We start from the raw sequence: 22,620 nt of genomic DNA, 5'->3' as shown, positions 1-22,620 counted from the left end.
ATTCATAATTGCCAAAAGATGGAAACAACTCAGGTTTCCATCAACTGATGAACTGATAAACTGTGGTATATACACATGATGGAATATTATTCAGCCGTAAGAAGAAATGAAGTCATGAAACATGACAACGTGGATGAACCTGGAGGACATTACGTTGAGTAAAACAACCCAAGCACAAAAGGACAAACACTGTATGACTTTGCTATTATGAACTAACTATAATGAGCAAAGGCATGGAGTTAATAGTTAGAATATTAGTCACCAGATAAAAGAATGTGGTTAGAGAATGGAAAGCCGAGGTTAAATTTGTGCACATTTAGTAAAATGTTGTTTGTAAATGTTTGGGAATGAACAGAAATGGTGAAATCACTTCAAAGGATTTACAATTAGTCGTGCTAACACATGATAATTTTTTGTTTTTGTTTTTTGTGTTTTTTCACAGAGTAATGAAAATGCTCTAATATTGATTGAAGTGATGAATGCACAACTTGGTGATTACACCAAATGCCATTGATTGTACACTTTAGATAAACTGTATAGTTTATGAAAAAAATAGGGTGGGTTGGGGGAGACTACACCAAATTAAGGTATGGACTATAGGTAGTAGTATATTAATAATACTTAGCTGATGCTCTTTCACATAAGTTACAAATGTTTCACCACAATGCAAGGTGTTTGCGGTGGGATGAAGTACAGGAGCCTGGTATGATGTTATGCATGTGTTAAGTTCACAACTTTTACTATATACTTATTATTTATGTATGTTCATGTATGAATGATATACTTCAATAAGTTGTTTTTAAAATTTAAAAAAAAAATGATTCTGCGTACAAACCATGTTTCTTAATCTTATTGCCATCAATTTACTTTTCCTTCTTTATCTGGAATATTTCATTTATTCAATAAATTAGCAAAGAACCAGTGAGGACTGAATCAAGAAGTACTTCCAAGTTCTAAAACCCAAAAACATATATATGACTTCTTATGACAGCTGTCCAATTAATGCCCTCCATAAAGGCATTCAAACACTGTGTCTGGGCTGAAATCCAATTAAGTCATTTCTGTCTGAATATCCCCAAAGAACCTCCTGCTGAGCTTGAAGTAGAAATAATCATAAATGCCAGATTAGCTGTGTAAGCACTTCTAAAGCTGAATCCAGACAAGAGCAAGAAAATCCACATGCCCAGCCTTTTAACTGGCACAAAGAAAGAAAAGGCATTTCAGTGACCATCTGGCATGAAGTCAAAATCAACTTCCTTGTCCAGCCAGGCCCTCTCAGATAATCCTCACCCAGTGTTAAGCATCAAAGAAAAGCTTTGGTCCATGCAGTGATGAAGATTATGAAACAACAAATTTGGGATCCGCCATGCAATTCTGTGCACTCAGGGAACACGGCCGGGAAGAGATTTCAGGTATTCTCTGCTTTAAATATTTCGGGAGTCACAATTTACTCTATCAAATCCTTACACAGTGCAATTAGTAAATCTTGAAGTTCAGGACTGCCTCTACGCATACAATTTGTCCCATAAAAATATGCAACCAAAGCCAAAGTTTCACTGAGAGGCTGAGAGACTAGACATAGCCAACCACGAGTTAACTTACTTTTTGCTCTTCGACATCTGCCCTGCAATCCATTATTTAGATGTAAACTCTGCAAAACGCACTGTACTTTTCAATGAGCGTTCTAACAACACGGTCTCAAATCGGAAAGGGGTTCTGTCTGTCTATTCATTTTAAATACCCCCCCCACCTGAGATCTACTGAATTATATCTGACATTCGTAAAAACTTCGAGTTGATTATGATGTCTAGTCCCAGTGAAGAGCCACTACTGGAGAGTAGTCCCAGTGAAGAGCCACTACTGGAGAGAAAAGATTAGAAAATGAACAAAAAGAGCCTACTGCAGAATCCCTTATTCTCTAAACTCTTATAATTCGAATACGAGGGCTGTCTTAAAGAAGACAGTTCAGGTACTGAGGTTTGTACAGCCTCTGCATATGATGCAAAGGGCTCTCTGTTTTAAACTAGGTGCAAATCCCAGTTCAGAACTTAATAACACGTGATTTTGAGGCCGCTACTTAACCTAGGAGACTAGGTTTCCTTGGAGGCAGTATCAGTCACCATGTTGGTAAAATTAAATGGAAGACATACTTAACCCAGTGAAAACCTATCACACAACTGCTATGTACAAACACTGTATATAAATTGTCTAGTGAGGGGGATCAAAATCAATTACGAGAGCACAGCTCTGTTTAGTTTATTTGCTAATAGAAAATTCACCTATAAGAAAAACATGAGTTGGGAAATGGACTTTGGCCCAGTGGTTAGGGCGTCCGTCTACCACATGGGAGGTCCGCGGTTCAAACCCCGGGCCTCCTTGACCCGTGTGGAGCTGGCCATGCGCAGTGCCCATGAGCGCAGGGAGTGCCGCCCCACCCAGGGGTGTCCCCCACGTAGGGGAGCCCCACGCGCAAGGAATGCGCCCCGTTAGGAGAGCCGCCCAGCGCGAAGGAGGGAGCAGCCTGCCGAGGAATGGCGCCGCCCGCACTTCCCGTGCCGCTGACGACAACAGAAGCGGACAAAGCAACAAGACGCAGCAAAAAGACAGAGAAAACAGACAACCGGGGGAGGGGAGGGGAATTAAATAAATAAATAAATAAATCTTTAAAAAAAAAAAAAATGAGTTGAACTTTTAACTTTTAAGAGACGTGTGCTATCCAAAATATCTGTAATATCTGCCTTAGAATTCAAAAAGTCTAAGGAGACAAGCAAAATGTTTCTAAGAACTCAATAGTTTTAGATAAAAACAATTTCTTACTAGAAAGTAAGTCTAATCTCACTTTACCGATTTTCAAAAGAGGAACTATAATGTCTCTTAGAAACTCTTCTCCAAGCTAAACCTTCCAATAAAAAATTACAAGAAGGTTTCCTACACCTCACCATCCCAATACTGTTCTCTCTTCAAGATGGCTCCAAGTTCACCCTTTCAACACCTATTTATTGAACACATACTGTTAACCAGCAATGTGCTGGGTGCTGGGTGCTAGGAGCACGACGAACAGCTCCTTGGACTCACAAAGCTGAGTGGTTGCCAAAATGTGAATTCAGGATGTCACCAATCATCCATTCTCTCTGGATGTGGCCCACAGATTCAGACATTACAGAATGTCTGTACAGAAAACGAAGTGTTGATGCTAACTCATGCTAAAGGTGCCTGGCACTGCAATACCTTTTCAGGCAGCACCTGACATGCACAGTATGTCTCTCTCATACTCCTTTTGGGCAAGGGATTTCTGCATGGAAGGACCTGTATGCTTCACTAACGTTCCCACTCAACTTCACTGTGCCCGTTTCAGTCTATCATCCCAGCTTCTTAAGTGTTTTACATTCTGATTCATCTGCAAATCCAGTAAGGCAGTTGAACAAATCGTGGCTAAGGACAGTACCCATTTGAGACCTTTCTCAAATAAGCATCAAACCAGCAGAAGACACATTTAGATGCAGCCGTCCACCCAACTGCCAATCCACATACCCGCTCTATGGGAAGAGACGGAGGCACCCCTTGATGCGGTGAATGAGCACTGGCTTTAGAACTGAATATCAGTTCCATCACTTACTGGCTACGACTTCTGGCAATATGGCTTTCTATCTCTAAATTCAGTTTTCTTACCCTTAGAATGGAGGATAAAAAGAAAAGGATTACATCACAGAACTGTTGTATATATTAAATAGCACATAAAGCACCCAGCAAAGTTCCAGGTACATGGTAGGAGCTCAAAGATGATGTTACTTTGTATAGTCAAATGGACACTGGAACAGAGCCAGCCTTGCTCTCAAACATCCAAGGCTTGAATTGGGCCTGTAGGGATTAGGGGGGAAAAAAGACCACCGACACAGAGAAAAACAGGAAAAGGAAAACTGGGAAAGAAAACATCTGCCTTTCAAAGCTTGAAAAGGTGCTGGACTGGAACCCACTCATAAGAAAATAAATGTAAGCTAATACTAAGGCAAGATAAACTCTCCCCTATCAGATGGTCAGAGATGAGAAAGCAGGATGATAATAGCATTGCATCAATGTTAATTTCTTCCTGAGCACGATAAATGTGTTGTGGTTAAGATGTTAAACTTTTGAGGAAATTTTTTTACTATTTTTTAAATTTTTTTTTTTAGGGAGTACTGGGGATTGAACCCAGGACCTCGAACGTGAGAAGTAGGCACACGACCACTGAGCTACATCCACTCCCTGTACCTTTTTTAAGCCCAAATTTATTTCAAAACAAAAAGTACAGTAAATTTTTAATTAGTGAAAAAATGTAAGTGTGATAAAATGCCCTAATGATAAGGCTGTGGGGAAGCAGGTACTTTTAGACGCTGGTGATGCAAAAGCAAAATTGCACAACTCTAGAGGGCAGTGTGGTAGTATGTATCAAAATGGAAACAAATGTCCATCAATAAGTGCATGGCTAAATAAATTTCATCTAGATGCTGTAATACTATTTACTTGTAAAATAAGAAGAATCTAAATTTTAAATAGGAAAGATTTCAAAGATCTATTGTTCACTAAGAAGAATAAGGTAAGAGCACTTCCCCAATCGTTATTTTCCCCCAATTGTAATTATCTAGGAAGAAACTTAACTACCCTTTTGCTGTCCAGTTAAACTGCCTCAGTAATCTTTATTATATTGGGATTCATTATCCATATGAACTTAATGACCTTAGTTACAGATTTCTCCATCTACATAATCCTGAAAAATACATACATATTTAAATCCAAGCCACACAGGTCTTTGGGGAACTTCACTGTTCCCATCAAAGCATTTTTTTACTTATTATTTTTACTCTCTAAACCAGTCCCAAGCTCTAAAAGTTACTTTTTAAAAAAAATTGAGATATTATTCACATACCATCAAATTCACCATTTTAAAGTGTACAATTCAGTGGTTTTATTTATTTTTTAAAACTAGACCTTGGTGGAGAGAAAAAGGGAAAAAACAGGAAGGAAAAAAAATGGCCTGGTACCCTGTGCCTAGTTGCAATTTCTCACAGTCCTGGACAGAGCCAAGGTCCATTCGCCGCGCCGCTGGCGAGCCCATCTGTGCACCTGGGAAGGGGGAAGCTTCCCTGGATGTAAGTTTTTGGCTGTTGGTTTTTCTTTTTGTTTTAATCATGTATTACTCTTTCAAATAAATACTCTTTTCAACCAAATATTAAGAGTCAACAGAAGAAAACAAATCTTGCAATACGCAAACATCACCTCCTACTCCTTTCACAGCACATTCGATCCTAAAGGTACTTATATTCAAAAACATCTTCTGGAAGTAAGAGATAATTTAATATTGGCTCTGAAATAGATGGACTGAAACTGTAAATTAATGAAAATGCGGTTATAATTTTGTTCACCCAGGAAATGAACTAATCAGATGGATGCAGCTCGTCATCCTACAGCCAGACCTTCCTTAGGGTGACTGAAGCGCTTAAAAATCTGCAATGAGTGCCAGCAGCTTAAAAAGTTATGAAACCATAAATTAGTAAATCGAGTGCACACTGAAGAGCAGAGTTTTTCAGGACTAATTTACAAACTAGATTTCTTTTCTAGCAACATCTTGTTTCAACAGGAAGGCAAAAGCTGACAGGATGCAGCCCCTTCGGGCACTTTCTTTAACAGATGAGGGTTGCGAAACCCGGCCTCTGCTGACTAAGCATGACCGAGGCGGATTCAAAACGAACCCCATCCTGGTTCGGAGGAGTCTGGGAAATCGAATTACTTATTAATTCAGTTGTCATTTCCTTACCCAACAAGATGAGGATACAGGCTCTTCTCCATCAACCCTGACGCGCCCCGTCCCCCCTCCCCGGGCCACCCCAGTTTAATAAAATGCTGTCCCCCGCACTGGCTTCCCCAGCAAGCATGTGCAAGCATTTAAGAACTTCCCTTCTCCCTGCCCACACAAATCAGCAGCCTGCCACTCCGGCATGCTGACTTCCCAGAGAGAGACCTGGAAACAATTTTTGCCCTTGCACTGCTGAATGTGGAACTGCACTGCTGACAGTCTCTTGACTGCAAGTTCAACACTCACAAGAAATAACACAAATTATCTCTGAACAGAAAAGAAAAATCAGTCAAGGCTTCAGAATCCCTTCAATATTTAAGAGTTCCCCAGCAAAAGAGTAGCCCAAGGGCTGAAATAGGCTGAAACAGGGTTGAGTACTTACCAAGATCCTGAACTTGGCAAGAGAGAAATGCTTATAAATCAAAGTCAATGCCTCTCTTTTTCCTGGGGGAGTGTTGGGGGAAAAGCGTCGGTGCTACAAGATGTGTCAAAGGTCTAAAAAGATAGCAAATTTTTATGTCTTAGGAACATAAAGTTAAAATCAAAAAGGGATTTCTGATGACTAAATAGATTTCTGAAAGACTACTCTTGTAACCATCATCATAACATACTTTTCACCCCACTGGCGACACTTAAACCAACTACAAAAAAAGTGCTGAAGCAAACAGAAAAAATGTTTAATAAAATTTTATTCTAGAAATAATTCTATAATCTCCTAAGAGGGCTAAAAAACCTGGGAACTGATGCTGTTAACATCTATAACTATTTCAATTATATGTCATTTCCTTTCCATGGAACAGAATTTCTATTGCATTTACTTGTGTCAAAGAAAATGTTGATCAATTTGTTCCTAATTCATTTAATTCAACTGATAGAAGTACAGGGCAGCGTGGAGGGCGGGGCGGGGAGAGGGAGAGAACAGTGCAGGTAGGAACTTCTGAAATAACACTAAACTACTTGGATACTCTTCTTTATTACCAAAGGCAGAAGGGAAACCAAGATCGGAAGTCACCAAGCCCCTAACGTAAGGCTGGACGCCGCCCACCTTGAGGCCTGCTTCCTATGCCAGGGCTCACGGCCCCAAGCTCCCTGGCTGCAAATGGTCAGGTGCAACACAGCACATGGCCAATATCCCCACCAGATCCCCTTCTCCATGACAAGGACATGTCCACACATTCTGTGCAACTCAAAACTAATGAAGCCAAATTATTCCCTTTTTTTAGGGGGAATTCAGTATTTAATAAGAATCAAAAGGGAGGCATGAGAAAATACAGAGTTAAGAAAAATTTATATGACCTACCCAAGGTATCCTTTTTGCCATCAGTGACAATGTAACTACGTAAGATTAGCAAAGCTGTCAACCTTCCCAACTGTTATCTACACTCACATGTGCCTTTGGAATGATCCTCTCTCATAAAATGGTTATTTAAAAATCAATTTTGAAATTACAGTCCTGCATCAAAATTTCAATTTCAACCATTTTACAAGCCATAGTTGGCATGCCCTGTACAGAGACCTAACAAGGAATCCTGTTTTCCTGAGACCTGAAATAAAGCAGAAATGCTTTCCAACACTTGGTTGGATTTATACCTGAGTAAACTACAGCAGTGGTTTCAAGTGCTGAATTCTATTTCTCTTTACATACTCCTGGTGAATCACACACCACTGATGTTCTAACGTCTTATGTTTTCCTAGTCTTAGATCTAAGATACCTAGTTTTACTGAAAAGGAAGAGAGTGGAGAGGGAGGGAGAAGGAGGGGAGGGAAGGAGACAAATAAGGTACTGAAGGCGGCAAACACAAGCTCTCACATGCCTGGTTTAACTTGAGCAGGGTTTCTCACCACTCACAAATTGTAACTTTGGGTTAGATAATGCTTTGTTGTGGGGGTTTTCCCATCCCATGCAGGGTAGGATGCTTAGCAACACCTTCCCACCACCCAGGTGTGACCACCAAAAATATCTCTAGAAAGAGTTAAAAAAATAAAGTCTCTAGACATTGCCAAATGTGCTCTGGGGGATAAAATCACCCCTAGTTGAGAACCGCTAGTTAGAACACATGCAAACTAAATAGATCAAGATTTTGTTTTTATGCAGCAAAATTTTAAAAAGAATATTCATGTATTTCTAACCATTTTGAAATATGATAAAAGTATTTGGTGGCATTTGCTATAATCCTTCCCCCCAAGTAAATGAAAAAAAAAAAAATAGGCACATTCAGGTGAACTCACAATGTCACGATTAATGAAATCACACATGCTACATATAATAAGAACACAATCTTTAAATTCTAGTTTATTAAAACTATACTGTCATAGTTGAAGAAAGTATATAGAGCTTTTGGTTAAGAAAAGGCAAGATATTAAAATAAATATATTAATGTACATCTATATGTATTCTCAACTAAAAAGGGGAGGGAGAAAAAATAAAGATCATTTTAAAAAAATGTGATCTAAGGGGTTGAAAGAGAAGAGGATGGATGGGATAGAAACACAAAATTAGATTTCTCTGAATGTACCTTATTTTGTAGGTTTGGCTCCAGAACTATGTAAATAGTTTACATAATTATTAAACAATATTCAATTTCTAAAAATTCCTAAAAACCAAAATCTAAAGGAAACAAATGGAATTATATATGGAATTGGGGACATAAACACAGAGGATTATTCCAAAAGACTTGGGAACACAATAATTTGTACTAGCCTAGTGGGATAAGCCCTAAGGACAAAAAAAAATCTTTTTTTTAGCATTTACATTATTCGTAGTAATATTGGTACTATTATTCTAAACTAACATTCATATGTGTTGTGTATAAATAACATAGTCAAGCAAATAAGAGAATCATGTTACTGTTCATAGGAACCAATATTTTCTGGATGAGAGATACAAACATACAATCGAAGAAGCAAAAAATCTTGTAATCCTAATTTTGAAATAGAAGTATCAGTACGGATTTATGATATATCATGTCAAAAAAGCAAAACAAAATGCAAACAAAAAAGAGTCCACTGAAAAGGCCTAGAAACAATGACCAACCCAGAAGCAACAGCACTCCTAACGCCCCAACTGCGGTCTCCAAATTCCACTCCCCACAAAAAGGGACCAAGGGTCTCTGAAGAAAGGTCCACTCCAGGTCTAGCACAGGAACCAGATGAGCCTGGAACCCTGTAGGTTCTTGCCTTCTGGTCTGACCCAAAGACTGAGGGGGCTGTGGTCAAGCAGCACAGAAGGCGGCTTCAAGCGGCTCTTCTCGCTGGCCAACACTGGGACAATTTGAGCAGCGATAAGGATGTTCACTGCAATAAGTGAAAATTACTTAAGACCTGAAATTAGGAGCTCATAATTATTTTTAAAAACAAAGAAACAAAAAAGAACCCTCACTGATCACTTTTGGAGGATGCTAGAAGTATTAATTCAGAAAACTGCCAAATGAAAGGAAAGAATCCCCACCTCAACTGCAGTGCAGGGAAAGAGCTGATGGAGGAGTCTTCTCATCTAGCTAACGCAGGTGAAGGAGGGACAGGACCCTCATGAATTAATGAATGGAGAAGGTCAATGATCACCAAGGCTGCTCCCGTGATGTGCCACCCATGATGGCGCACAACTCCCCCAGGAAGCCGTCTTGCCAGAAAATCAAACCTGCATCAAGTCTAGAGCTAACCAGCAGTGTAGGAGAAACTCAGAGGCAGAGAAACATGTTTACCAGGGATCTAATCAGCAGATTCCACACTGTGGGATAACTCCGCGGGACAAAAGCATCAGGTTTTGTCAACAAATCAACTGGTAATGGGAAAAAAAACACATACACACATACAAAGGATGGAGAAATCAATGGATTTAAAAATACATACCATGTGACTGTAATATACGGTTCTCAGATATTGATTTGAGCATTTTTTGACACAGTTGGGGAAATTTTTAAACGGTGCATTTGTTCATCTTTGCAATTATTTGTTACTGCAATATTTAAAGGGGAAATAATTTGATAACTGGGATTTTCTTCAAAAATAATCCAGAAGCTTGGGGGTTTAGATGAAACAAGATTGGTCATTAATTGATAACTGATGAAGCTGGGCGATGGGTATCTGTGAAGATTCATTACATTTTTCTCTGCCTTTAAAAAACTATACAGAACATGACTTACCTTGACAACTAAGAAATCACATCTTATAGTGAGAGCCAAGAGCATCACAAAACATGATAGCATGAAGGGCCTTTAAAAACCACCAGGTTCCAAATCTGCCTCTACATATGAAGGAGCAGGAACCTAGCTCCATCAGCGACAAAGAACTAGTTAGTGGTAAAGCCAAGACTAAAACCTAAACTTTCCTAAATCTCACAGCTTATCAAGGCACCATCCATAGAGGAAGACAGAGGGGGAAGGTCTTGGGATGAACTGTACAGGACTGAAATACACTTGCAAATTTGCTTTTTTGGTATCAACTGCTGACATGAAGGGTCTTTCTTTTACTTTTGACTATATATTTTTTAAAAGTTTTTGGCAGTTTAAAGTAAAAAAAAAAGGCAGGGGGAGAAAAACATAACAATTAGTTCATTCGGAAAAATCCTGAGAATCTGTTCACATTTTAAATACACAACAGACATTAAAACATTTAGCGTCCTAGACAAACCTATGGACCAACAGCAGCTGTGTCATTTTTATGTTGATAGAACTATAGAGACTCCTCCCAATGCACAAGCTATAATAAAATTGAATGAGTCACTGGTGTGCTTAAATTATAGAAAAACATTTATTGAGCACTTACTTATAGAGGTCACTGTAACTAGATCTATTAGAAAGTGAGTGGACTGGTTATGCGCATCACTCTAGAAAAAGTTATGATATAAAACAACACATCTGAGTACTATATAAACATACAATAAACTATGCTGAAATATTAAGTAATGAATAAGGGCTTCCTTGGCACAGTAAACCAAGGCAGAACTGCTGGAACCCTCTGTCTGGTGAGGACTATAAGGAAAGGATACAGGTAATTCACTGTATTATTTTTAAGCACCCATATACACCCCTGATTCTGATTACTCCGAGGAACAACTGTCCTTTCTGAACGTCACTGGGACTTGATTAGCACCAGTTCATGATTCTTTTGGGATGAGCAGAAAGAAATGAGAGCTCCTGAGGTTAAATGGGAGAGATAAAAAAAAATGACAAATTTCTTATCAGTGTGGCAGTAATTTACATCATCTCCTCAGACTCCTCTAGATGGAATCAACATTCTCTTACAAATTACACGAATTTAAATCCTGAAAGGAAGGATTAACGGTCTCCAGGCTCACCCATTCAGGAAACAAATGAGAAAAGGAAGGGCCAGAAAGGCCGAGTCCCAAGTCACATGGGTTTCACTGGCTCAGGCAGTTGTGCTCGTGGAGCCAGGAAAGACAAACACCACCAGGCCACCCATATTCCTGGCGAGAGCGGAGGCCAGAGGCCAGGAACGCCGCCCACTGAGCGGCCAGCTGAGGAGCAGTAAGGTATCAAGCGGTGAGACGCTGCGCAGCACCGCCCGGTGCGTTTCCCAAGGGGCTGGGAAATGTGGCCTCCAGTCATGGCTCCTCTTGGGGGTGGCCGGAACAGTCCTGGAAGGGGCCGGAGGAGGCCAGCGGGGCGCCCACGCAGTTAGGGGCTCTGGCACATGGCTCATCGGCAGCACCCATCTTTCAGCTCCATGGCTCAGAGTTGAACAACGGCCACGACTTTGAGGCAACAGTGCAAGAGCCACTAAGAAGAGGAGGCAAGCAATTACGCAGGCTGCAGGAAGTACAGAAGTGAAGACCTACAATTTTAATCCCATCAACCAAATTCTAATGACAAGGGTACTATTTCTTACTAGTGTACCTTTACGTCTAAATGTTCAGGTCTATTTATTGGCTTTGATGAGAAAGAAATGGCTTATTGTATTTTTAGCTCACAAATAAACTTTTCATTCTTCCTTTCTACAAATAGGAAATAACAATTCACAGACAGGAGCAATAAAAATTAAGAGGTTTTGAAGATAAGCCACTTCTGCTTCTCTGCAGTCAACACATGAATACATGACACTATTCAGCCCCGATTCACGTACTCCTCTGCCAGGTAGCTAGTGGAAGCGAAGTTTAACATACATTTGTGGAAACTGCAGTAACTGTTTACTCATATCACATCTAGTCTTCACTATCTTATGGCTACAGCGGTAGTTCTCAAAGTGTGCTTCCTGACCAGCAAATGAAAATTCTAACGAATTCTGTCATCAAGGAAACAGCAGGGCCTTGCTTCTCTGCATGAAGGAAACCGGCCAACAAGGGACGTCCCCACTGGGGAGGGTGGGCCGAGGAAGACTGGCAGGCCCCTCCTCACACACGGCGTCTGGCTGGCGCAGCGGTGATGGAGCGGGTGGCGCTCAAGGAGACAACGCGGCTGGCCCAAGAGGGAGGCTGGTGCCCGCACACCTCCACCTAAGCTGAGCTGGCTTTCTTTCAACACCGGAGGGAAAAAAGAAAAGGTCCAGAAACGAAAAGGGCCCGTGTGTGAGGCAGGGTTGAAGGGGTCCGAGGTGGAGAGAGAAGGAGGAAAGGGCAGCTGGCGTGGTCACCAGCCACGCCGGCAGGGGGTGCCGGAACCAGGACTGGAGGAGCTCAGCAAAGAGCAGAGAGGCCAAGCGGGCGCAGCGTCACCACATTCCTGAGGAGGCTGAGGATTCCTGGGCACCACGGGGGCACCAAGCCCCGTGCTAGGCTTAACCCACATCACCGCCTTTAGGTCTGGCCAAGTCCTGTCAGGAAGGGCCACTCATTTTGCCCTCAGAGAAAGGACAGTTATTTTGCCTGAGGTCACGGTGGGCGCAGGCCTCAGAACGCAGCCCTCCAGGGTCTGCCAGGGGGAAACGGAGGGGCCTGAGCACCTGAGGCGAGCAACAGGCAGAGCCCAAGGCAGGTGAGCTGAGCAGGGAGGTCGGGGGCAGGAGGGTGAGCGTCAGCAGCCCCCGGGCGTCCTGCACAGTAAATACGCGACTTAATTCCCACAGCCCTCTGAGGCTGGGATTACCTCCTCTCCTAAATGAGTAGAGGAGGCCTGGCGCTCAAGGAGGTCGCCTGGCTCTTTGCCCCGGGAAGAGGCGACGCCAAGACGTGAGCTGAGGCCCAGGCCCGACTCCAAGGCTGGCCCCTGTGCCATCCGGGCAAAGCCTAAACACCCAGAGACCTTTCCGGGTGGGACTCGAGCCAGCATTCCAGCCCCGTGGCACCTCGGCCCCGGGGCTTCCCCGACCAACTGGCTGTTCCCCAAGCTGCACTGACACCCCGTCCTGGCGCCGGTGAGCCCCACCACACCCCTCCAGGCCTGGCCTTGAGAACGCCGTGACCAGGACAGCTGACTGCAGGCCATGACCCAGGGCACACAGTTTGGGATGCAGCCTCGCCTGTAAAATGGGGGTAAAAGGGGCAACGGAAAACACTTCGTAAGAATGGGGGAGCAGGAAATGCATTAGTGCTGAGAGGCGGGCCTGGCACTGGCACGTCATGAGTGCTCCAGTAACGGTGACCGTTGTTGTTACAGACTTAGAAATAGTGTTACTCTGCACCAGAGCCATTTGTATACGTATTTCTTTCTTACTATGTTTGGTTCAGAAACGGTTTGAAATTTACAGTTCCATCCATACACCTACCCTGGTCCCTCAACGGAACATAAAATCAATAAAATACTGGCTGAATGACAAACTGATGCGAGACGGACAATGGGAGGGGTGTGCGAATAAAGCCAATGAGGCAGAAGGTAAACGAGAAAATCAATAGTTAACAAACACGTAAAGAGCAGATACACACACACGAAAGGACGGAGAAAAAAAATATGCAAAAGGTAATGGGTCTGTCAAGGCAAAGGGATGACCTGGGTTAAATAATGTATCTCCTTAGAGTGTCTGCCTGGGCCAGAAGTATTTCATAGCTACCAGCTGTAAGTACTTACTTTCTTTAGCCCACCAGATAAAAACAAACAAACAAGAGAGAGCACTTACTTGGAAGTAAACACCCTACACTCAATCTACTGCTAACCTGGGGGTGTCTTTTGTAAATGACCAAGTTCTCCTGGCTTTTGCTTACCAAGTACAAAGGTCAATATCACACACTACCTGCCCCAGACTCCCTAGGTAAACAGGGATAAGCTGGAAGCACCTGTACTGAAACTGAGGGAGGGTCTAAGTAAATCACATGGGTTCTACTCTATTTAGGTTTCTTAAATTTAACCTTTCCCCTATGATTGTAATACAAAAATTTGTCTCTGTGTCCACTAAGGTTATGAGAACTAAACCAGGCAACACTAAAATATGATTTTCTATTGGCTGTATTCTGGTCAAGTCATTTTCAATTTCGTTCTAATTTTATCTTTTTTGATCATAGGAATTTTGATCGCAGGGACATCATCATCACTGCTTTTCCCTATGGCTCTTGCCTGGTGGGGGAGACCATTCTCTGGCTCTTTTTCCATTTTGACTTAAAGATGGTAGCCATGTCACACGCAAAGCAACATGACGAAGAACAAACCGTATTCATATATTCCTGACCTTACCCATAAACCTTAGGCAATCAGTGTTCTAGGAAAATTGAAAGGGGAAGTACCAGAAGTGGTGACCAAGCAGCAAGTGGCAGGGACACGCCAGGAAGTGGGTGCAGGCCTGGGGTCACCCACAGTGCCCTACTCCCCACAGCCTTCTATCTGTGGGATGGTGGAGCAGTAACGGGCCCAAAGCAGGGACTTCCCTAAGTCCCTTGGTTTGCTCTTTTGGTGGTACTGTCATTTCCACTATACTATTTTTAGGAAAGCATTTATAACTGTCTGACCCATGTGCATGTTCAATTATTATGAGGATGACGATAATACTGCATTTTTGCTCATCTATGTGTGAAAATCAAAATCCTCTTTATGCTGTACATCCCTTACCGCTTCCCCACTCGTTTATCTTACTCCTTTGTGAATTTTTAGCACAGTTCCTGGCACCTAATACAAAGTAAAGTATTTCGTGAATTTAACATGCCACTTCAGTAAAACTACTACAATACTTATGGGCCTAAAAAGGCTATTTTGAAAAGTCTCTCTTCTCTCTGGTGTACCCCAAGCCAGCATGATAACCGAGATCAATAGATGGAAAAAATTCTTCCCTGGATATGCTATTGGCATGGGGACAAAAATGGCACATTCTATTAAAAATAGCACAGTCCACAACAAAAAGACAAACAACCCAATTTAAACATGGTCAAAGGATCTGAATAGACACTTCTCCAAGGAAAATCCACCAATGGCCAACAAGCACATGAAAAGATGCTCATCAGCACTGGTCAATCAGGAAGTGCACATAAAACCACAATGAGATACCACTCCACACAACTTGGATGGCTTTAATCAAGAAAACAGAAAATAACAAGTGTTGGCAAAGTGCAAAAAAAATTGGAATTCATGTGCATTGTGGGAATATAAAATGGAGCAGCCACTGTGGAAAACAGTTTGGAAATTCCTCAAAAAATTAAACATAGAATTACCGTATAAACCAGCAAGACCATTCCTAAGTCTCTACCCAAGAGACAAAAACCTGTACATGAATTGTTTATAGCAGTTATAATAGCCAAAAGGTGGAAACACCCAAACGTCCACCAACTGATGGGTGGATAAAGAAATCGTGGAATATACATACAATAGAATATTATTCAGCCATAGAAAGGAAACAAAGTACTGATATATGCTACAGCTTGGGTGGACCTTGAAAGCATTATGCTAAGTAAAATAAGCCAGATGCAAAAGGTCATATTATTGGATGATACTTTTCCTACAGTATGACCAGAAAAGGAAAATCCATAGAGAAAGCAGATTAGACATGGTTCCCACAGTACGGGGGAAAGAATGCAGAAGTAATTACTTAATGAATATGGGATGTTTTTATGGGGTATTGAAAAAGTTTTGAAAGCAGAGAGAGCTGGTAGTTGCACAACATTATGAATACACTAAATACCAATGAATTATACACTAATTACCACTGAACTGTACACTTTAAAATGGTTAATTGTATGTTATGTGCATTTCACCTCAATAAAAAAAGGGAAAAAATTAACATAGCAAATGCCTTCCTGAATAAGAAAGAATTACACTATTGCCAAATTCCACACACTGAAGTGTGGCTTGCCGGTGACAGGCGACAGAAGGAACCGCCACTGAGCTGACGCGCAGTCTAGATAATTATAAGGTAACCCCGGAAGGCAATGACTACCTTCAGCAGAGATGAGGTATTTTATTTCGTCCTGCAAATTCCAAATTTATTTAAATTTCTGGCTGTTACAAGGTAATCGTATAAAGGGAGAAATGACTCCCACTTTCTGGGAAGAAAATCCTGGCTACTGGCCTTAAGTCACCTCGGGGCGAGCCGACCTCCCGGGCCCCAGTAGCAGGCTACCTTGCTGTTCTGCTCTTCAAAAGCATTGAGGGTTTTCATTTTTAATATTTTACCAGAGAAAAATGTAATTTGAACGTATTTATGTAGAGCTATTTCTCAGAATATTCATGTCTTCATGCCCACGTGTATAATCCTCAAATGAACCAAGGCGGACAAAGCACACCATTACTTCTCCGTAATGCAAGGTCAATATGCAACAGCTAAGGCTAACTCAGAGTGAAGTCTTCATCAAGCTATTTTTGCCCCTAGATAAAAAACACTGTATGTGACTATATGACTGTGACAGTATCCCAAAACACAGGCACATTTCAGTGACTAGCTCTTAAACTGTACCAAAGCCCACTCAAATCTACTTGTAAAAACAGTTACAGTACTGAGATATAATTACCAGGCACAAATTAATATGGCAGACTGCAAACCACACCCCCCATTCTTTTCATCTCCCAGACCGAACCTATGTCCATCCAAAACTTTTTTCTTCTCCCTCTGCCCACCGATCTGAGCCATCATTATAGCTTATTAATTTTTCTTTTAGAATATGTGGCAGTGATTTACCCTTTCCCCCTCCATTCCCACTGTCAAGTCTATTTATATAAGACCCACACCACAACCCTAAGAAAAGCAGGCAACCTTTGCTTGCCAGGTCCTGTTCTAGGGACCTCAGGCATAAATCCCCTAGTTCATCCTCACTGCCCTAACTCATTTTACTAATGGGGACACCGCGGTTCCCCCGTGGAAAGTGATGGGGCAGAGACGATCCCAGGCAGCGCAGCTCCGGAGCCCTTGATCCTAAGACGCCTGAGTGCCCAGTTCCCGGCCAGGCCGTGCAGTCACCAAATCAAGCCCACTCCCCAATGGCCCCTCGGCTCTCCTCCCCACGCCCTCTCTGGCGCTTCAGCTGCTCTCCCACTTTTGCTCCTATTTCCACCACCCTGAATCCTCGCCGGCGTCGAGGCTCAACTCAGACCCGCTGAGAACCCTGCACCCGCCGCCCAGCCCCTCTCCCTCTTCTCCTCCCTGGTCAGTGCCACTCAGTCCCTGCTGGTCCAGATGCTGGAAGCCGAGAGTCTGCAGCCAGGGCACGCCATCGAGACGACAGGGACGGCGTCCACACACTGCGCTGCCAGGCTCCCAAGGGATCACGTGAAGAAAACACGTGCCAGGCAGGCCAGGCACTCGAGAAAAAGCACACGCCATTGGGGGGGCGGGCACAGGCGCCTCCATCCTCTGTCCTGGGAGACCCCAGCTGAGGCTGGTCACCACGGCGCCCAGACCTAAAACGGTCAAAGTCTATTCTGCAGAGCAAAAGTCTCAAAGCCGGGAGGTTCTGCAACAGATGTTCAAAGTGGTTCTGTTCGCTCCCACCCCAGCCCTCTAGGCACCTCCTCCTCTTTAGCCTGGTCCCCAGCAGCACCTGTGAGGCAGGAGGCAGCATTTGCTGCTCCTGGAACAAGCAGTACCTGCAGCCCAGCCCCTGGGAAAGATCGAGGTCTGCATGCCAACGTGCCTCGTCGGCAGAAGTGCTCTTTAATAACACGTCTGGACACTCACTCACATCTGTGAGAAGAGGGGACTGAAGTCAGACAAAGCAGCATTTCTCCTGTGCTGGCTGTGTGCCACTGGCTGACTGGCATGGACTCTCAGAAGGTCCTGAGAATTAAATGAGCTAACACACGTAAGGCGCTCACACACAGTGAGGTGGGCGGGCACCTTTATTATTGCCATCACTATTAGGGTCCATGTGCTGTATGTAGATAAATCCCAGTGCATTTTATGGGCTCAGCCTCAAGAAAGCAAAGGGGTCAAGAGGAGCCATAATTTGACCCTGACTCCTTTAAGAAAACAAGTGCAGAAGAGCCAAACCCTGGCTGATTTCAGGAAAAGGAAAAAAAAAAAAAAGGCAAAAGACGTGAAACTCCGTGAGCTTACCTGGAAGGGCCCACAGGGCCAGAGCTGAAGGTGGAGGGAGCAAGAGGGGCTCTACCGTGGATAACTAATCACCCACCTCCCTTGGTCCCACAGCACCCTGATGTGTAAGCTACCTGCCCAAGAGCACACACCTGGCCCAGAGCGGGTGGCACAGAGCGTCACCGCCTCCAGGCTCCAAAGCCACTGCTCTTCCCAGCACTTGAGAATCTTATCAGCTACAGGAGGAGGAGAGGCTGTCAGAGAGGGAAGACATTTCCCGTGTGAGTCAGGGAGGCCGGGCAGGGTCAGCAGGTAGGAGAGGTGAGAAGCAACGGGCCATGGGACCCAGGGGGAAACAAAGCAAGTCAGAAGTGGGGCCAAAATGAGCACCCAAGTGAAAAGAAGCAATGCCAACTTTGGTGATTCTTGGCAAATCAGTGCTCACACACTGGGCTTGTATTACTCTTGTGATAAAAAATTAACCCTCGCTAATTAAAAATGGAAAAAACAACGGACCAATTAATGACCCTCAGGGTCCCTTTTAGCTCATAAATATTCCTAAATGAGTATTTATTACAATACATTGTAATAAAGGCCTCAACAGCAGGAAGTTCTGACCACACCCAGTAGGTTTGAGAAAAGATGGGAACTGAAAAAACTGGGTTTTTCTAATACCAGACCCTTACATTTTCAGCATAATTGTCAAAGTACCGGTTTACCTCTAACAATTGTTCTTTCAAAAACCGTAACAAATATGTCTTCAGCACTTTTCATATACTGCTGGAAATACGTGACGGCCCAGGACTTATATTTTGTTATCAAATGTACCTAATCTGATAGAATATTTGGTCTATACATAACTGCTTTCTATGTAAACCTTCATAACCAAGATAATTAATTTAAGAGGATCAAATGAATTATTTAATTTAAAGGTCATGAGTAAAGGAATGTATGTGAACTTTTACATTTTGTACTTCAGGAAAGTAAGACAAGTCAAAACTGTCTTTTGCTAGTTGAGATTTTTTTATTCGCAGAAAAGGAACTCATCTAAACCAATTTTTACATATATTCTCTTCTAACAGATAGAAGGCAGCTTTCCCCCTGAAAGCCTCCTAACTTAACTGTCACAGAGCAGTCTGACCAGCACATTCTACGGATCAGCCAGTACCTCACAGATGAGTCACAGAAAAGCCAATACGGTCACTGAGGAGATTTAACGCTGTCTTGTTTCACCCCACCCCCTGTGCCCCCCGACTCCACATTTCACAACCAAAGCCCAAAGACTTCACCTCTCAGAACACGGGACTAACTTCCAAGACAAGGCTGTAACCATCCTTCCAGAACACTCTGCACCCCTCCAGTCCAGCAGCTTTTAAAAGGATGCTAAGTGCATCAAGGAGCCACACGAGAGATAAAGATCAGTTTTCTCCTGAACTGTTTAACAATTTAAGGGTTTTCAAAATGACTGTAAAGTCATACATGAAGTATGAAGCCTCTGCTTTTAGAGTACAATCGAAGAAACCAAAACACCCGCTCTGCTAGGTTGATTCATGTCCCCCAGAAAAGGCAGGTTCTTAACCGTACTCCACAGTCCTGTGGGGGAAAGCCCATTGTAAACGGGACCTTCACACACGTTAAGGCCAGTCAGGGTGGACTCAAAGGTGAGCAGAGTCTCTGAAGGGCCTACTCAGGTGTGGTCAAATGAACAGGGAGAGCCGTAATCCTGGCTACTGCAGGCCACGCAGGAAGAAGCAGGAAGGCAGCGGAAACCAGAAGAGGAGGCCACGAATGGAGAGGACATGGCCGTGTGAGGGGAGACAGAGATGGGCAAACCAGGGAAGTCCAAGGATTGCCAGCAGCCAGCAAGGGAATGCTACAGACTCTAGGAGAAAGCAAGCCTGGCTGATATCTAGATTTGGGACTTCTTCTAGCCTCAAAACCGTGAGTCGATAAACGCTTGTTGCTTAAGCCAGCCCCTGCATGGTGTTTGTTGTAGCAGCTCCGGCACACTAAGGCAGCCGTGATGAGACAAGCGATTTTATCGCTGGGGGAAAAATATATTGTAATAACCACCACACCCAGTGGCCACAAAACAATGTTCTTTGGAACTTGTAATAATCTGAAGACAAAATGAAAGGAATGGCTTAGTCATTTACATAAAATTTAAAAGCATTAGCAGGGCAAAGTCAATAGACGCTCATTTCCAAAATGTATGAATTAAAATCCAAGTATCACTGGTTTCTTTGTTATGACAAACATACCATGGTAACACAAGATCTTAAGGAGGGAAACTGGGTCTGTCGTTTATGGGAACACTCTGAGCTCTTTGTGACTTATCTATAAATCTATAACTATTAGAAAGTTATTTTAATAAATACAAGTATTATCAACACTGAAAAATAGCAAAATTATCAGCATCAACAAGAATTACTAGCATTTATAATTTTATACATATTACAAGCATAAAACGCAAAGCATACATAAGATTACAAATTACACAGCATCCTTCAGATAGGATTAGTAGTTATGATAAATTCACCACATTCTCATAGATCCTTGATAATTATTAGGGAATACTTAAGTAGCAACCAACAGTAGTTTTAGCCTTGATGCTAAATTCTGCCCCTTCATCACCCTAATTTCCAACCACATGTGGAGAGAAATTTTATTGGGAAGGTGATATCCCAGAATGACAGGTATCCATTTACTCTCTCCTCTCCAACCTCCCCCTAGCAAGCACAAGGCTGGTACATTAAGTTGTAATAAAATGTTTCTTCAAAGCACAAACCTAGGCTCTTAGTTTCAAAAGAATCTATTAAAACCAACTGGTTAATCCCTTCAGCAACCAGCAGCATTCCTGAGCACATTTTACATGGACTAGGGGCTGACTCACCTGCCAGGAACCTGGTTACAATAAAACAAAACATGCACATGCTCAGGCAACTATGAGGCTCACCAAGTGAGGCAGGGACTGGGGGAAACCAAGAAGCTTGAGCTGAACTACAAACAGATCGTCCCACTTCTAAACACTCAGAACATTTGTACTGCTTTTACTTGCCATTTGAAGTGATTACATATCACTTTTAAGAAAACACAAATTTAAGGTTGGCTTACTACCTTTTTGGTGGTAAGTTCAGTGGCTGCTAAGACACAGGCTCACTCTGCTTCCCCCGTTCCTTAGGCTGACAGTAAAGCAGAACTCAAGAGAGTTTTACAACCATCTTTCAGAGCTCTGCCCTTCTGTAGCTCCTACTGGTTTACAAGCTCCAAGAAGGCAGGCTCCCCATCTGGCTTCTTCTGCAGTAGTAGTCCAGGTGCCCAAAACAGGGCCTGGCTCTACAGAGGGGCTGAACGCCCATCTGCTGAAGGGATGGAGTTGTCCTTAAGTGACTGCTTCATCTGCAGACGGAGCTTGTGATTACACCTAAAGAAAGGTGAGGCTCCTTCCCTCACCTTTACAGGGTAACAGCTCCCCACGACTGAAGTCGGCCCCTCTATTAGGAACATGATAGAGAACATATGGCAATGAAAAATCTAAAGTCCCGTCTGGGAGGCACGTGCTTTGTTGCCACCAAAGCTCAAAATTTAGCATAAGCGACCTTGGCGACCTCTCCATCTAGTCCTCCTCCATAGACAGCTAAGGCCAATCAAGCTGAATGATTTCAAAAGGCAGGATCGCCGCCGCCGAAAATATTATCGATTTATCCCTTGACACTGTACAAGTTATGCGAAATGTTATGAAAACAAAATGGCTCTTAAAAAGCAAAAAGCACAGAAAATATGATCTGCTAGTACGGGATAATGAGAACATAGGATATTTTATTAGCTAATGTTTCTCCCATTAAAAAAATCTGTGCAGAATTTAAATTAATATTAATGGTTTTTTTTTAAACTTTTCAGTACATAGTACTTTCCTTCCCAAGTCGTCAGAGGGCCTCCAACCAAACCGCCACCTAAAAGTGGGATAAATGGAAGCAGTTTTAAGGTGATTTTGGCAGCAGAGGAAGAAGGCACTGACTGGTTCCTGCAAGAAGCCCCTCTGTTCTGTGAGCGGCGTCACCTGGATTTGCTTGGGAAACTGGCCATCTCGACGCCCACTGCACTAAAAAAGTTCCCAAGCCTGTGCACCCTGTCAGTGGCCAGGCCAAAGGGGTTGCCCTAACTACTGGAAGCCTTCAGAATTGGTGACCGGGGGGAGGGGGGGGGGGGGGGGAACGGACTTTGGCCCAGTGGTTAGGGCGTCCGTCTACCATATGGGAGGTCCGCGGTTCAAACCCCGGGCCTCCTTGACCCGTGTGGAGCTGGCCATGCGCAGCGCTGATGCGCGCAAGGAGTGCCGTGCCACGCAAGGGTGTCCCCCGCGTGGGGGAGCCCCACGCGCAAGGAGTGCGCCCGTGAGGAAAGCCGCCCAGCGTGAAAAGAGCAGCCTGCCCAGGAATGGCGCTGCCCAC

At 43.2% G+C, this 22,620-nt stretch overlaps 1 protein-coding gene across 6 annotated transcripts in view; it reads right to left on the bottom strand.

Moving 5' to 3' along the window:
- The window catches only part of NCK2 (NCK adaptor protein 2), a 146,673-nt gene that overhangs the window by 87,619 nt on the left and 36,434 nt on the right, over positions 1–22,620 (bottom strand). Inside the window, exon 3 of one of the 6 annotated variants that reach the window (XM_058278286.2) lies at positions 6,213–6,325. The exons of the other annotated variants lie outside the window; for them this stretch is intronic. The gene's annotated coding sequence lies outside the window, so the exon portion shown is untranslated. The remainder of the gene's footprint in view (positions 1–6,212; positions 6,326–22,620) is intronic. 6 annotated transcript variants of the gene reach the window in all.

The sequence above is a fragment of the Dasypus novemcinctus genome, chromosome 17 (genome assembly GCF_030445035.2).
Source record: "Dasypus novemcinctus isolate mDasNov1 chromosome 17, mDasNov1.1.hap2, whole genome shotgun sequence".
In the NCBI taxonomy this organism is placed as follows: domain Eukaryota; kingdom Metazoa; phylum Chordata; class Mammalia; order Cingulata; family Dasypodidae; genus Dasypus; species Dasypus novemcinctus.
Note: the sequence above shows the minus strand (reverse complement) of the source record. Positions and strands in the feature narration are given on the sequence as shown.